The sequence below is a fragment of the Onthophagus taurus genome, chromosome 8 (genome assembly GCF_036711975.1).
Source record: "Onthophagus taurus isolate NC chromosome 8, IU_Otau_3.0, whole genome shotgun sequence".
NCBI classification, from domain to species: domain Eukaryota; kingdom Metazoa; phylum Arthropoda; class Insecta; order Coleoptera; family Scarabaeidae; genus Onthophagus; species Onthophagus taurus.
Window position 1 is genome coordinate 10,441,193 of NC_091973.1, and position 15,705 is coordinate 10,456,897.

Below are 15,705 nucleotides of genomic sequence, written 5' to 3' on the forward strand. Positions count from 1 at the left end.
TCTATCACTTTTGGTTCCGATAATTCTGCTGACCATATTTGTGATATTCAGGCGCCAAATGACATCTTGGAGCATGTTGGAGATAAAAAACAAAATGTGCCCAAAACGTGGTATTATAACGTTATACGACGTTCTGAGCCATGTTTGAACTTTCTATCACTTTTGGTTCCGATAATTCTATTGACCATATTTGTGATATTCAGGCGCCAAACGACATCTTGGAGCATGTTCGAGATAAAAAACAAAATGTGCCCAAAACGTGGTATTATGACGTTATACGACGTTCTGAGCCATGTTTGAACTTTCTATCACTTTTGGTTCCGATAATTCTGCTGACCATATTTGTGATATTCAGACGCCAAATGACATCTTGGCGCAAGTTGGAGATAAAAAACAAAATGTGCCCAAAACGTGATATTATGACGTTATACGCCGTTCTGAGACATGTTTGAACTTTCTATCACTTTTCGTTCCGGTAATTCTGTCGACCATATATTTGATATTCAGATGCCAAATGTCACATTGGAGCATGTTGAAGATAAAAAACAAAATGTGCCCAAAACGTGATATTATGACGTTATACGACGTTCTGAGCCATGTTTGAACTTTCTATCACTTTTGGTTCCGATAATTCTGCTGACCATATTTGTGATATTCAGACGCCAAATGACATCTTGGAGCAAGTTGGAGATAAAAAACAAAATGTGCCCAAAACGTGATATTATGACGTTATACGACGTTCTGAGCCATGTTTGAACTTTCTATCACTTTTGGTTCCGATAATTCTGCTGACCATATTTGTGATATTCAGACGCCAAATGACATCTTGGAGCAAGTTGGAGATAAAAAACAAAATGTGCCCAAAACGTGATATTATGACGTTATACGCCGTTCTGAGCCATGTTTGAACTTTCTATCACTTTTGGTTCCGATAATTCTGCTGACCATATTTGTGATATTCAGGCGCCAAATGACATCTTGGAGCATGTTGGAGATAAAAAACAAAATGTGCCCAAAACGTGATATTATGACGTTATACGCCCTTTTGAGCCATGTTTGAACTTTCTATCACTTTCGGTTCCGATAATTCTGTTGACCATATTTGTGATATTCAGGCGCCAAACGACATCTTGGAGCATGTTGGAGATAAAAAACAAAATGTGCCCAAAACGTGTTATTATGACGTTATACGCCGTTCTGAGCCATGTTTGAACTTTCTATCACTTTTGGTTCCGGTAATTCTGTTGACCATACTTGTGATATTCAGGCGTCAAATGACATCTAGGAGCAAGTTGGAGATAAAAAACAAAATGTGCCCAAAACGTGATATTATGACGTTATACGCCGTTTTGAGCCATGTTTGAACTTTCTATCACTTTTCGTTCCGGTAATTCTGTCGACCATATATTTGATATTCAGATGCCAAATGTCACATTGGAGCATGTTGAAGATAAAAAACAAAATGTGCCCAAAACGTGATATTATGACGTTATACGCCGTTCTGAGCCATGTTTGAACTTTCTATCACTTTTGGTTCCGATAATTCTGCTGACCATATTTGTGATATTCAGGCGCCAAATGACATCTTGGAGCATGTTGGAGATAAAAAACAAAATGTGCCCAAAACGTGATATTATGACGTTATACGCCGTTTTGAGCCATGTTTGAACTCTCTATCACTTTTGGTTCCGGTAATTCTGTCGACCATATTTGTGATATTCAGGCGTCAAATGACATCTTGGAGCATGTTGGAGATAAAAAACAAAATGTGCCCAAAACGTGACATTATGACGTTATACGCCGTTTTGAGCCATGTTTGAACTCTCTATCACTTTTGGTTCCGATAGTTCTGCTGACCATATTTGTGATATTCAGACGCCAAATGACATCTTGGAGCAAGTTGGAGATAAAAAACAAAATGTGCCCAAAACGTGATATTATGACGTTATACGACGTTCTGAGCCATGTTTGAACTTTCTATCACTTTTGGTTCCGATAATTCTGCTGACCATATTTGTGATATTCAGGCGCCAAATGACATCTTGGAGCATGTTGGAGATAAAAAACAAAATGTGCCCAAAACGTGATATTATGACGTTATACGACGTTCTGAGCCATGTTTGAACTTTCTATCACTTTTGGTTCCGATAATTCTGCTGACCATATTTGTGATATTCAGGCGCCAAATGACATCTTGGACCATGTTGGAGATAAAAAACAAAATGTGCCCAAAACGTGATATTATGACGTTATACGCCGTTTTGAGCCATGTTTGAACTCTCTATCACTTTTGGTTACGATAGTTCTGCTGACCATATTTGTGATATTCAGGCGCCAAATGACATCTTGGAGCATGTTGGAGATAAAAAACAAAATGTGCCCAAAACGTGATATTATGACGTTATACGACGTTCTGAGCCATGTTTGAACTTTCTATCACTTTTGGTTCCGATAATTCTGCTGACAATATTTGTGATATTCAGGCGCCAAATGACATCTTGGAGCATGTTGGAGATAAAAAACAAAATGTGCCCAAAACGTGGTATTATAACGTTATACGACGTTCTGAGCCATGTTTGAACTTTCTATCACTTTTGGTTCCGATAATTCTATTGACCATATTTGTGATATTCAGGCGCCAAACGACATCTTGGAGCATGTTCGAGATAAAAAACAAAATGTGCCCAAAACGTGGTATTATGACGTTATACGACGTTCTGAGCCATGTTTGAACTTTCTATCACTTTTGGTTCCGATAATTCTGTCGACCATATATTTGATATTCAGATGCCAAATGTCACATTGGAGCATGTTGAAGATAAAAAACAAAATGTGCCCAAAACGTGATATTATGACGTTATACGACGTTCTGAGCCATGTTTGAACTTTCTATCACTTTTGGTTCCGATAATTCTGCTGACCATATTTGTGATATTCAGACGCCAAATGACATCTTGGAGCAAGTTGGAGATAAAAAACAAAATGTGCCCAAAACGTGATATTATGACGTTATACGACGTTCTGAGCCATGTTTGAACTTTCTATCACTTTTGGTTCCGATAATTCTGCTGACCATATTTGTGATATTCAGACGCCAAATGACATCTTGGAGCAAGTTGGAGATAAAAAACAAAATGTGCCCAAAACGTGATATTATGACGTTATACGCCGTTCTGAGCCATGTTTGAACTTTCTATCACTTTTGGTTCCGATAATTCTGCTGACCATATTTGTGATATTCAGGCGCCAAATGACATCTTGGAGCATGTTGGAGATAAAAAACAAAATGTGCCCAAAACGTGATATTATGACGTTATACGCCCTTTTGAGCCATGTTTGAACTTTCTATCACTTTCGGTTCCGATAATTCTGTTGACCATATTTGTGATATTCAGGCGCCAAACGACATCTTGGAGCATGTTGGAGATAAAAAACAAAATGTGCCCAAAACGTGTTATTATGACGTTATACGCCGTTCTGAGCCATGTTTGAACTTTCTATCACTTTTGGTTCCGGTAATTCTGTTGACCATACTCGTGATATTCAGGCGTCAAATGACATCTAGGAGCAAGTTGGAGATAAAAAACAAAATGTGCCCAAAACGTGATATTATGACGTTATACGCCGTTTTGAGCCATGTTTGAACTTTCTATCACTTTTGGTTCCGATAATTCTGCTGACCATATTTGTGATATTCAGACGCCAAATGACATCTTGGAGCATGTTGGAGATAAAAAACAAAATGTGCCCAAAACGTGATATTATGACGTTATACGCCCTTTTGAGCCATGTTTGAACTTTCTATCACTTTCGGTTCCGATAATTCTGCTGACCATATTTGTGATATTCAGGCGTCAAATGACATCTAGGAGCAAGTTGGAGATAAAAAACAAAATGTGCCCAAAACGTGATATTATGACGTTATACGCCGTTCTGAGCCATGTTTGAACTTTCTATCACTTTTGGTTCCGATAATTCTGCTGACCATATTTGTGATATTCAGGCGTCAAATGACATCTTGGAGCAAGTTGGAGATAAAAAACAAAATGTGCCCAAAACGTGATATTATGACGTTATACGCCCTTTTGAGCCATGTTTGAACTTTCTATCACTTTTGGTTCCGGTAATTCTGTCGACCATATTTGTGATATTCAGGCGTCAAATGACATCTTGGAGCATGTTGGAGATAAAAAACAAAATGTGCCCAAAACGTGATATTATGACGTTATACGCCGTTTTGAGCCATGTTTGAACTCTCTATCACTTTTGGTTCCGATAGTTCTGCTGACCATATTTGTGATATTCAGACGCCAAATGACATCTTGGAGCAAGTTGGAGATAAAAAACAAAATGTGCCCAAAACGTGATATTATGACGTTATACGCCGTTTTGAGCCATGTTTGAACTCTCTATCACTTTTGGTTCCGGTAATTCTGTCGACCATATTTGTGATATTCAGGCGTCAAATGACATCTTGGAGCATGTTGGAGATAAAAAACAAAATGTGCCCAAAACGTGATATTATGACGTTATACGCCGTTTTGAGCCATGTTTGAACTCTCTATCACTTTTGGTTCCGATAGTTCTGCTGACCATATTTGTGATATTCAGACGCCAAATGACATCTTGGAGCAAGTTGGAGATAAAAAACAAAATGTGCCCAAAACGTGATATTATGACGTTATACGCCGTTCTGAGACATGTTTGAACTTTCTATCACTTTTCGTTCCGGTAATTCTGTCGACCATATATTTGATATTCAGATGCCAAATGTCACATTGGAGCATGTTGAAGATAAAAAACAAAATGTGCCCAAAACGTGATATTATGACGTTATACGCCGTTCTGAGCCATGTTTGAACTTTCTATCACTTTTGGTTCCGATAATTCTGCTGACCATATTTGTGATATTCAGGCGCCAAATGACATCTTGGAGCATGTTGGAGATAAAAAACAAAATGTGCCCAAAACGTGATATTATGACGTTATACGCCGTTTTGAGCCATGTTTGAACTCTCTATCACTTTTGGTTCCGGTAATTCTGTCGACCATATTTGTGATATTCAGGCGTCAAATGACATCTTGGAGCATGTTGGAGATAAAAAACAAAATGTGCCCAAAACGTGATATTATGACGTTATACGCCGTTTTGAGCCATGTTTGAACTCTCTATCACTTTTGGTTCCGATAGTTCTGCTGACCATATTTGTGATATTCAGACGCCAAATGACATCTTGGAGCAAGTTGGAGATAAAAACAAAATGTGCCCAAAACGTGATATTATGACGTTATACGACGTTCTGAGCCATGTTTGAACTTTCTATCACTTTTGGTTCCGATAATTCTGCTGACCATATTTGTGATATTCAGGCGCCAAATGACATCTTGGAGCATGTTGGAGATAAAAAACAAAATGTGCCCAAAACGTGATATTATGACGTTATACGACGTTCTGAGCCATGTTTGAACTTTCTATCACTTTTGGTTCCGATAATTCTGCTGACCATATTTGTGATATTCAGGCGCCAAATGACATCTTGGAGCATGTTGGAGATAAAAAACAAAATGTGCCCAAAACGTGATATTATGACGTTATACGCCGTTTTGAGCCATGTTTGAACTCTCTATCACTTTTGGTTCCGATAGTTCTGCTGACCATATTTGTGATATTCAGGCGCCAAATGACATCTTGGAGCATGTTGGAGATAAAAAACAAAATGTGCCCAAAACGTGATATTATGACGTTATACGACGTTCTGAGCCATGTTTGAACTTTCTATCACTTTTGGTTCCGATAATTCTGCTGACCATATTTGTGATATTCAGGCGCCAAATGACATCTTGGAGCATGTTGGAGATAAAAAACAAAATGTGCCCAAAACGTGGTATTATGACGTTATACGACGTTCTGAGCCATGTTTGAACTTTCTATCACTTTTGGTTCCGATAATTCTATTGACCATATTTGTGATATTCAGGCGCCAAACGACATCTTGGAGCATGTTCGAGATAAAAAACAAAATGTGCCCAAAACGTGGTATTATGACGTTATACGACGTTCTGAGCCATGTTTGAACTTTCTATCACTTTTGGTTCCGATAATTCTGTTGACCATATTTGTGATATTCAGGCGCCAAACGACATCTTGGAGCATGTTCGAGATAAAAAACAAAATGTGCCCAAAACGTGTTATTATGACGTTATACGCCGTTTTGAGCCATGTTTGAACTTTCTATCACTTTTGGTTCCGATAATTCTGCTGACCATATTTGTGATATTCAGACGCCAAATGACATCTTGGCGCAAGTTGGAGAAAAAAACAAAATGTGCCCAAAACGTGATATTATGACGTTATACGCCGTTTTGAGCCATGTTTGAACTCTCTATCACTTTTGGTTCCGATAGTTCTGCTGACCATATTTGTGATATTCAGGCGCCAAATGACATCTTGGAGCATGTTGGAGATAAAAAACAAAATGTGCCCAAAACGTGATATTATGACGTTATACGACGTTCTGAGCCATGTTTGAACTTTCTATCACTTTTGGTTCCGATAATTCTGCTGACCATATTTGTGATATTCAGGCGCCAAATGACATCTTGGAGCATGTTGGAGATAAAAAACAAAATGTGCCCAAAACGTGGTATTATGACGTTATACGACGTTCTGAGCCATGTTTGAACTTTCTATCACTTTTGGTTCCGATAATTCTATTGACCATATTTGTGATATTCAGGCGCCAAACGACATCTTGGAGCATGTTCGAGATAAAAAACAAAATGTGCCCAAAACGTGGTATTATGACGTTATACGACGTTCTGAGCCATGTTTGAACTTTCTATCACTTTTGGTTCCGATAATTCTGTTGACCATATTTGTGATATTCAGGCGCCAAACGACATCTTGGAGCATGTTCGAGATAAAAAACAAAATGTGCCCAAAACGTGTTATTATGACGTTATACGCCGTTTTGAGCCATGTTTGAACTTTCTATCACTTTTGGTTCCGATAATTCTGCTGACCATATTTGTGATATTCAGACGCCAAATGACATCTTGGCGCAAGTTGGAGATAAAAAACAAAATGTGCCCAAAACGTGATATTATGACGTTATACGCCGTTCTGAGACATGTTTGAACTTTCTATCACTTTTCGTTCCGGTAATTCTGTCGACCATATATTTGATATTCAGATGCCAAATGTCACATTGGAGCATGTTGAAGATAAAAAACAAAATGTGCCCAAAACGTGATATTATGACGTTATACGCCGTTCTGAGCCATGTTTGAACTTTCTATCACTTTTGGTTCCGATAATTCTGCTGACCATATTTGTGATATTCAGGCGCCAAATGACATCTTGGAGCATGTTGGAGATAAAAAACAAAATGTGCCCAAAACGTGGTATTATGACGTTATACGACGTTCTGAGCCATGTTTGAACTTTCTATCACTTTTGGTTCCGATAATTCTATTGACCATATTTGTGATATTCAGGCGCCAAACGACATCTTGGAGCATGTTCGAGATAAAAAACAAAATGTGCCCAAAACGTGATATTATGACGTTATACGACGTTCTGAGCCATGTTTGAACTTTCTATCACTTTTGGTTCCGATAATTCTGCTGACCATATTTGTGATATTCAGACGCCAAATGACATCTTGGAGCAAGTTGGAGATAAAAAACAAAATGTGCCCAAAACGTGATATTATGACGTTATACGACGTTCTGAGCCATGTTTGAACTTTCTATCACTTTTGGTTCCGATAATTCTGCTGACCATATTTGTGATATTCAGACGCCAAATGACATCTTGAAGCAAGTTGGAGATAAAAAACAAAATGTGCCCAAAACGTGATATTATGACGTTATACGCCGTTCTGAGCCATGTTTGAACTTTCTATCACTTTTGGTTCCGATAATTCTGCTGACCATATTTGTGATATTCAGGCGCCAAATGACATCTTGGAGCATGTTGGAGATAAAAAACAAAATGTGCCCAAAACGTGATATTATGACGTTATACGCCGTTTTGAGCCATGTTTGAACTTTCTATCACTTTTGGTTCCGGTAATTCTGTTGACCATATATTTGATATTCAGGCGCCAAATGACATCTTGGAGCATGTTGGAGATAAAAAACAAAATGTGCCCAAAACGTGATATTATGACGTTATACGCCCTTTTGAGCCATGTTTGAACTCTCTATCACTTTTGGTTCCGGTAATCCTGTCTACCATATTTGTGATATTCAGGCGTCAAATGACATCTCGGAGCAAGTTGGAGATAAAAAACAAAATGTGCCCAAAACGTGATATTATGACGCTATACGCCGTTCTGAGCTATGTTTGAACTTTCTATCACTTTCGGTTCCGATAATTCTGCTGACCATATTTGTGATATTCAGGCGCCAAATGACATCTTGGAGCATGTTGGAGATAAAAAACAAAATGTGCCCAAAACGTGATATTATGACGTTATACGCCCTTTTGAGCCATGTTTGAACTTTCTATCACTTTCGGTTCCGATAATTCTGTTGACCATATTTGTGATATTCAGGCGCCAAACGACATCTTGGAGCATGTTGGAGATATAAAACAAAATGTGCCCAAAACGTGTTATTATGACGTTATACGCCGTTCTGAGCCATGTTTGAACTTTCTATCACTTTTGGTTCCGGTAATTCTGTTGACCATACTTGTGATATTCAGGCGTCAAATGACATCTAGGAGCAAGTTGGAGATAAAAAACAAAATGTGCCCAAAACGTGATATTATGACGTTATACGCCGTTTTGAGCCATGTTTGAACTTTCTATCACTTTTGGTTCCGATAATTCTGCTGACCATATTTGTGATATTCAGACGCCAAATGACATCTTGGAGCATGTTGGAGATAAAAAACAAAATGTGCCCAAAACGTGATATTATGACGTTATACGCCCTTTTGAGCCATGTTTGAACTTTCTATCACTTTCGGTTCCGATAATTCTGCTGACCATATTTGTGATATTCAGGCGTCAAATGACATCTAGGAGCAAGTTGGAGATAAAAAACAAAATGTGCCCAAAACGTGATATTATGACGTTATACGCCGTTCTGAGCCATGTTTGAACTTTCTATCACTTTTGGTTCCGATAATTCTGCTGACCATATTTGTGATATTCAGGGGTCAAATGACATCTTGGAGCAAGTTGGAGATAAAAAACAAAATGTGCCCAAAACGTGATATTATGACGTTATACGCCCTTTTGAGCCATGTTTGAACTTTCTATCACTTTTGGTTCCGGTAATTCTGTCGACCATATTTGTGATATTCAGGCGTCAAATGACATCTTGGAGCATGTTGGAGATAAAAAACAAAATGTGCCCAAAACGTGATATTATGACGTTATACGACGTTCTGAGCCATGTTTGAACTTTCTATCACTTTTGGTTCCGATAATTCTGCTGACCATATTTGTGATATTCAGACGCCAAATGACATCTTGGAGCAAGTTGGAGATAAAAAACAAAATGTGCCCAAAACGTGATATTATGACGTTATACGCCGTTCTGAGACATGTTTGAACTTTCTATCACTTTTCGTTCCGGTAATTCTGTCGACCATATATTTGATATTCAGATGCCAAATGTCACATTGGAGCATGTTGAAGATAAAAAACAAAATGTGCCCAAAACGTGATATTATGACGTTATACGCCGTTCTGAGCCATGTTTGAACTTTCTATCACTTTTGGTTCCGATAATTCTGCTGACCATATTTGTGATATTCAGGCGCCAAATGACATCTTGGAGCATGTTGGAGATAAAAAACAAAATGTGCCCAAAACGTGATATTATGACGTTATACGCCGTTTTGAGCCATGTTTGAACTCTCTATCACTTTTGGTTCCGATAGTTCTGCTGACCATATTTGTGATATTCAGACGCCAAATGACATCTTGGAGCAAGTTGGAGATAAAAAACAAAATGTGCCCAAAACGTAATATTATGACGTTATACGCCGTTTTGAGCCATGTTTGAACTCTCTATCACTTTTGGTTCCGGTAATTCTGTCGACCATATTTGTGATATTCAGGCGTCAAATGACATCTTGGAGCATGTTGGAGATAAAAAACAAAATGTGCCCAAAACGTGATATTATGACGTTATACGCCGTTTTGAGCCATGTTTGAACTCTCTATCACTTTTGGTTCCGATAGTTCTGCTGACCATATTTGTGATATTCAGACGCCAAATGACATCTTGGAGCAAGTTGGAGATAAAAAACAAAATGTGCCCAAAACGTGATATTATGACGTTATACGCCGTTCTGAGACATGTTTGAACTTTCTATCACTTTTCGTTCCGGTAATTCTGTCGACCATATATTTGATATTCAGATGCCAAATGTCACATTGGAGCATGTTGAAGATAAAAAACAAAATGTGCCCAAAACGTGATATTATGACGTTATACGCCGTTCTGAGCCATGTTTGAACTTTCTATCACTTTTGGTTCCGATAATTCTGCTGACCATATTTGTGATATTCAGTCGCCAAATGACATCTTGGAGCATGTTGGAGATAAAAAACAAAATGTGCCCAAAACGTGATATTATGACGTTATACGCCGTTTTGAGCCATGTTTGAACTCTCTATCACTTTTGGTTCCGGTAATTCTGTCGACCATATTTGTGATATTCAGGCGTCAAATGACATCTTGGAGCATGTTGGAGATAAAAAACAAAATGTGCCCAAAACGTGATATTATGACGTTATACGCCGTTTTGAGCCATGTTTGAACTCTCTATCACTTTTGGTTCCGATAGTTCTGCTGACCATATTTGTGATATTCAGACGCCAAATGACATCTTGGAGCAAGTTGGAGATAAAAACAAAATGTGCCCAAAACGTGATATTATGACGTTATACGACGTTCTGAGCCATGTTTGAACTTTCTATCACTTTTGGTTCCGATAATTCTGCTGACCATATTTGTGATATTCAGGCGCCAAATGACATCTTGGAGCATGTTGGAGATAAAAAACAAAATGTGCCCAAAACGTGATATTATGACGTTATACGACGTTCTGAGCCATGTTTGAACTTTCTATCACTTTTGGTTCCGATAATTCTGCTGACCATATTTGTGATATTCAGGCGCCAAATGACATCTTGGAGCATGTTGGAGATAAAAAACAAAATGTGCCCAAAACGTGATATTATGACGTTATACGCCGTTTTGAGCCATGTTTGAACTCTCTATCACTTTTGGTTCCGATAGTTCTGCTGACCATATTTGTGATATTCAGGCGCCAAATGACATCTTGGAGCATGTTGGAGATAAAAAACAAAATGTGCCCAAAACGTGATATTATGACGTTATACGACGTTCTGAGCCATGTTTGAACTTTCTATCACTTTTGGTTCCGATAATTCTGCTGACCATATTTGTGATATTCAGGCGCCAAATGACATCTTGGAGCATGTTGGAGATAAAAAACAAAATGTGCCCAAAACGTGGTATTATGACGTTATACGACGTTCTGAGCCATGTTTGAACTTTCTATCACTTTTGGTTCCGATAATTCTATTGACCATATTTGTGATATTCAGGCGCCAAACGACATCTTGGAGCATGTTCGAGATAAAAAACAAAATGTGCCCAAAACGTGGTATTATGACGTTATACGACGTTCTGAGCCATGTTTGAACTTTCTATCACTTTTGGTTCCGATAATTCTGTTGACCATATTTGTGATATTCAGGCGCCAAACGACATCTTGGAGCATGTTCGAGATAAAAAAACAAAATGTGCCCAAAACGTGTTATTATGACGTTATACGCCGTTTTGAGCCATGTTTGAACTTTCTATCACTTTTGGTTCCGATAATTCTGCTGACCATATTTGTGATATTCAGACGCCAAATGACATCTTGGCGCAAGTTGGAGATAAAAAACAAAATGTGCCCAAAACGTGATATTATGACGTTATACGCCGTTTTGAGCCATGTTTGAACTCTCTATCACTTTTGGTTCCGATAGTTCTGCTGACCATATTTGTGATATTCAGGCGCCAAATGACATCTTGGAGCATGTTGGAGATAAAAAACAAAATGTGCCCAAAACGTGATATTATGACGTTATACGACGTTCTGAGCCATGTTTGAACTTTCTATCACTTTTGGTTCCGATAATTCTGCTGACCATATTTGTGATATTCAGGCGCCAAATGACATCTTGGAGCATGTTGGAGATAAAAAACAAAATGTGCCCAAAACGTGATATTATGACGTTATACGCCGTTTTGAGCCATGTTTGAACTCTCTATCACTTTTGGTTCCGATAGTTCTGCTGACCATATTTGTGATATTCAGGCGCCAAACGACATCTTGGAGCATGTTCGAGATAAAAAACAAAATGTGCCCAAAACGTGGTATTATGACGTTATACGACGTTCTGAGCCATGTTTGAACTTTCTATCACTTTTGGTTCCGATAATTCTGTTGACCATATTTGTGATATTCAGGCGCCAAACGACATCTTGGAGCATGTTCGAGATAAAAAACAAAATGTGCCCAAAACGTGTTATTATGACGTTATACGCCGTTTTGAGCCATGTTTGAACTTTCTATCACTTTTGGTTCCGATAATTCTGCTGACCATATTTGTGATATTCAGACGCCAAATGACATCTTGGCGCAAGTTGGAGATAAAAAACAAAATGTGCCCAAAACGTGATATTATGACGTTATACGCCGTTCTGAGACATGTTTGAACTTTCTATCACTTTTCGTTCCGGTAATTCTGTCGACCATATATTTGATATTCAGATGCCAAATGTCACATTGGAGCATGTTGAAGATAAAAAGAAAATGTGCCCAAAACGTGATATTATGACGTTATACGCCGTTCTGAGCCATGTTTGAACTTTCTATCACTTTTGGTTCCGATAATTCTGCTGACCATATTTGTGATATTCAGGCGCCAAATGACATCTTGGAGCATGTTGGAGATAAAAAACAAAATGTGCCCAAAACGTGATATTATGACGTTATACGCCGTTTTGAGCCATGTTTGAACTCTCTATCACTTTTGGTTCCGATAGTTCTGCTGACCATATTTGTGATATTCAGGCGCCAAATGACATCTTGGAGCAAGTTGGAGATAAAAAACAAAATGTGCCCAAAACGTGATATTATGACGTTATACGACGTTCTGAGCCATGTTTGAACTTTCTATCACTTTTGGTTCCGATAATTCTGCTGACCATATTTGTGATATTCAGACGCCAAATGACATCTTGGAGCAAGTTGGAGATAAAAAACAAAATGTGCCCAAAACGTGATATTATGACGTTATACGACGTTCTGAGCCATGTTTGAACTTTCTATCACTTTTGGTTCCGATAATTCTGCTGACCATATTTGTGATATTCAGACGCCAAATGACATCTTGAAGCAAGTTGGAGATAAAAAACAAAATGTGCCCAAAACGTGATATTATGACGTTATACGCCGTTCTGAGCCATGTTTGAACTTTCTATCACTTTTGGTTCCGATAATTCTGCTGACCATATTTGTGATATTCAGGCGCCAAATGACATCTTGGAGCATGTTGGAGATAAAAAACAAAATGTGCCCAAAACGTGATATTATGACGTTATACGCCGTTTTGAGCCATGTTTGAACTTTCTATCACTTTTGGTTCCGGTAATTCTGTTGACCATATATTTGATATTCAGGCGCCAAATGACATCTTGGAGCATGTTGGAGATAAAAAACAAAATGTGCCCAAAACGTGATATTATGACGTTATACGCCCTTTTGAGCCATGTTTGAACTCTCTATCACTTTTGGTTCCGGTAATCTTGTCTACCATATTTGTGATATTCAGGCGTCAAATGACATCTCGGAGCAAGTTGGAGATAAAAAACAAAATGTGCCCAAAACGTGATATTATGACGTTATACGCCGTTCTGAGCCATGTTTGAACTTTCTATCACTTTTGGTTCCGGTAATTCTGTCGACCATATTTGTGATATTCAGGCGTCAAATGACATCTTGGAGCATGTTGGAGATAAAAAACAAAATGTGCCCAAAACGTGATATTATGACGTTATACGCCCTTTTGAGCCATGTTTGAACTTTCTATCACTTTTGGTTCCGGTAATTCTGTCGACCATATTTGTGATATTCAGGCGTCAAATGACATCTCGGAGCAAGTTGGAGATAAAAAACAAAATGTGCCCAAAACGTGATATTATGACGTTATACGCCCTTTTGAGCCATGTTTGAACTTTCTATCACTTTTGGTTCCGATAATTCTGTCGACCATATTTGTGATATTCAGGCGTCAAATGACATCTTGGAGCATGTTGGAGATAAAAAACAAAATGTGCCCAAAACGTGATATTATGACGTTATACGCCGTTTTGAGCCATGTTTGAACTCTCTATCACTTTTGGTTCCGATAGTTCTGCTGACCATATTTGTGATATTCAGACGCCAAATGACATCTTGGAGCAAGTTGGAGATAAAAAACAAAATGTGCCCAAAACGTGATATTATGACGTTATACGCCGTTTTGAGCCATGTTTGAACTCTCTATCACTTTTGGTTCCGGTAATTCTGTCGACCATATTTGTGATATTCAGGCGTCAAATGACATCTTGGAGCATGTTGGAGATAAAAAACAAAATGTGCCCAAAACGTGATATTATGACGTTATACGCCGTTTTGAGCCATGTTTGAACTCTCTATCACTTTTGGTTCCGATAGTTCTGCTGACCATATTTGTGATATTCAGACGCCAAATGACATCTTGGAGCAAGTTGGAGATAAAAAACAAAATGTGCCCAAAACGTGATATTATGACGTTATACGCCGTTCTGAGACATGTTTGAACTTTCTATCACTTTTCGTTCCGGTAATTCTGTCGACCATATATTTGATATTCAGATGCCAAATGTCACATTGGAGCATGTTGAAGATAAAAAACAAAATGTGCCCAAAACGTGATATTATGACGTTATACGCCGTTCTGAGCCATGTTTGAACTTTCTATCACTTTTGGTTCCGATAATTCTGCTGACCATATTTGTGATATTCAGGCGCCAAATGACATCTTGGAGCATGTTGGAGATAAAAAACAAAATGTGCCCAAAACGTGATATTATGACGTTATACGCCGTTTTGAGCCATGTTTGAACTCTCTATCACTTTTGGTTCCGGTAATTCTGTCGACCATATTTGTGATATTCAGGCGTCAAATGACATCTTGGAGCATGTTGGAGATAAAAAACAAAATGTGCCCAAAACGTGATATTATGACGTTATACGCCGTTTTGAGCCATGTTTGAACTCTCTATCACTTTTGGTTCCGATAGTTCTGCTGACCATATTTGTGATATTCAGACGCCAAATGACATCTTGGAGCAAGTTGGAGATAAAAACAAAATGTGCCCAAAACGTGATATTATGACGTTATACGACGTTCTGAGCCATGTTTGAACTTTCTATCACTTTTGGTTCCGATAATTCTGCTGACCATATTTGTGATATTCAGGCGCCAAATGACATCTTGGAGCATGTTGGAGATAAAAAACAAAATGTGCCCAAAACGTGATATTATGACGTTATACGACGTTCTGAGCCATGTTTGAACTTTCTATCACTTTTGGTTCCGATAATTCTGCTGACCATATTTGTGATATTCAGGC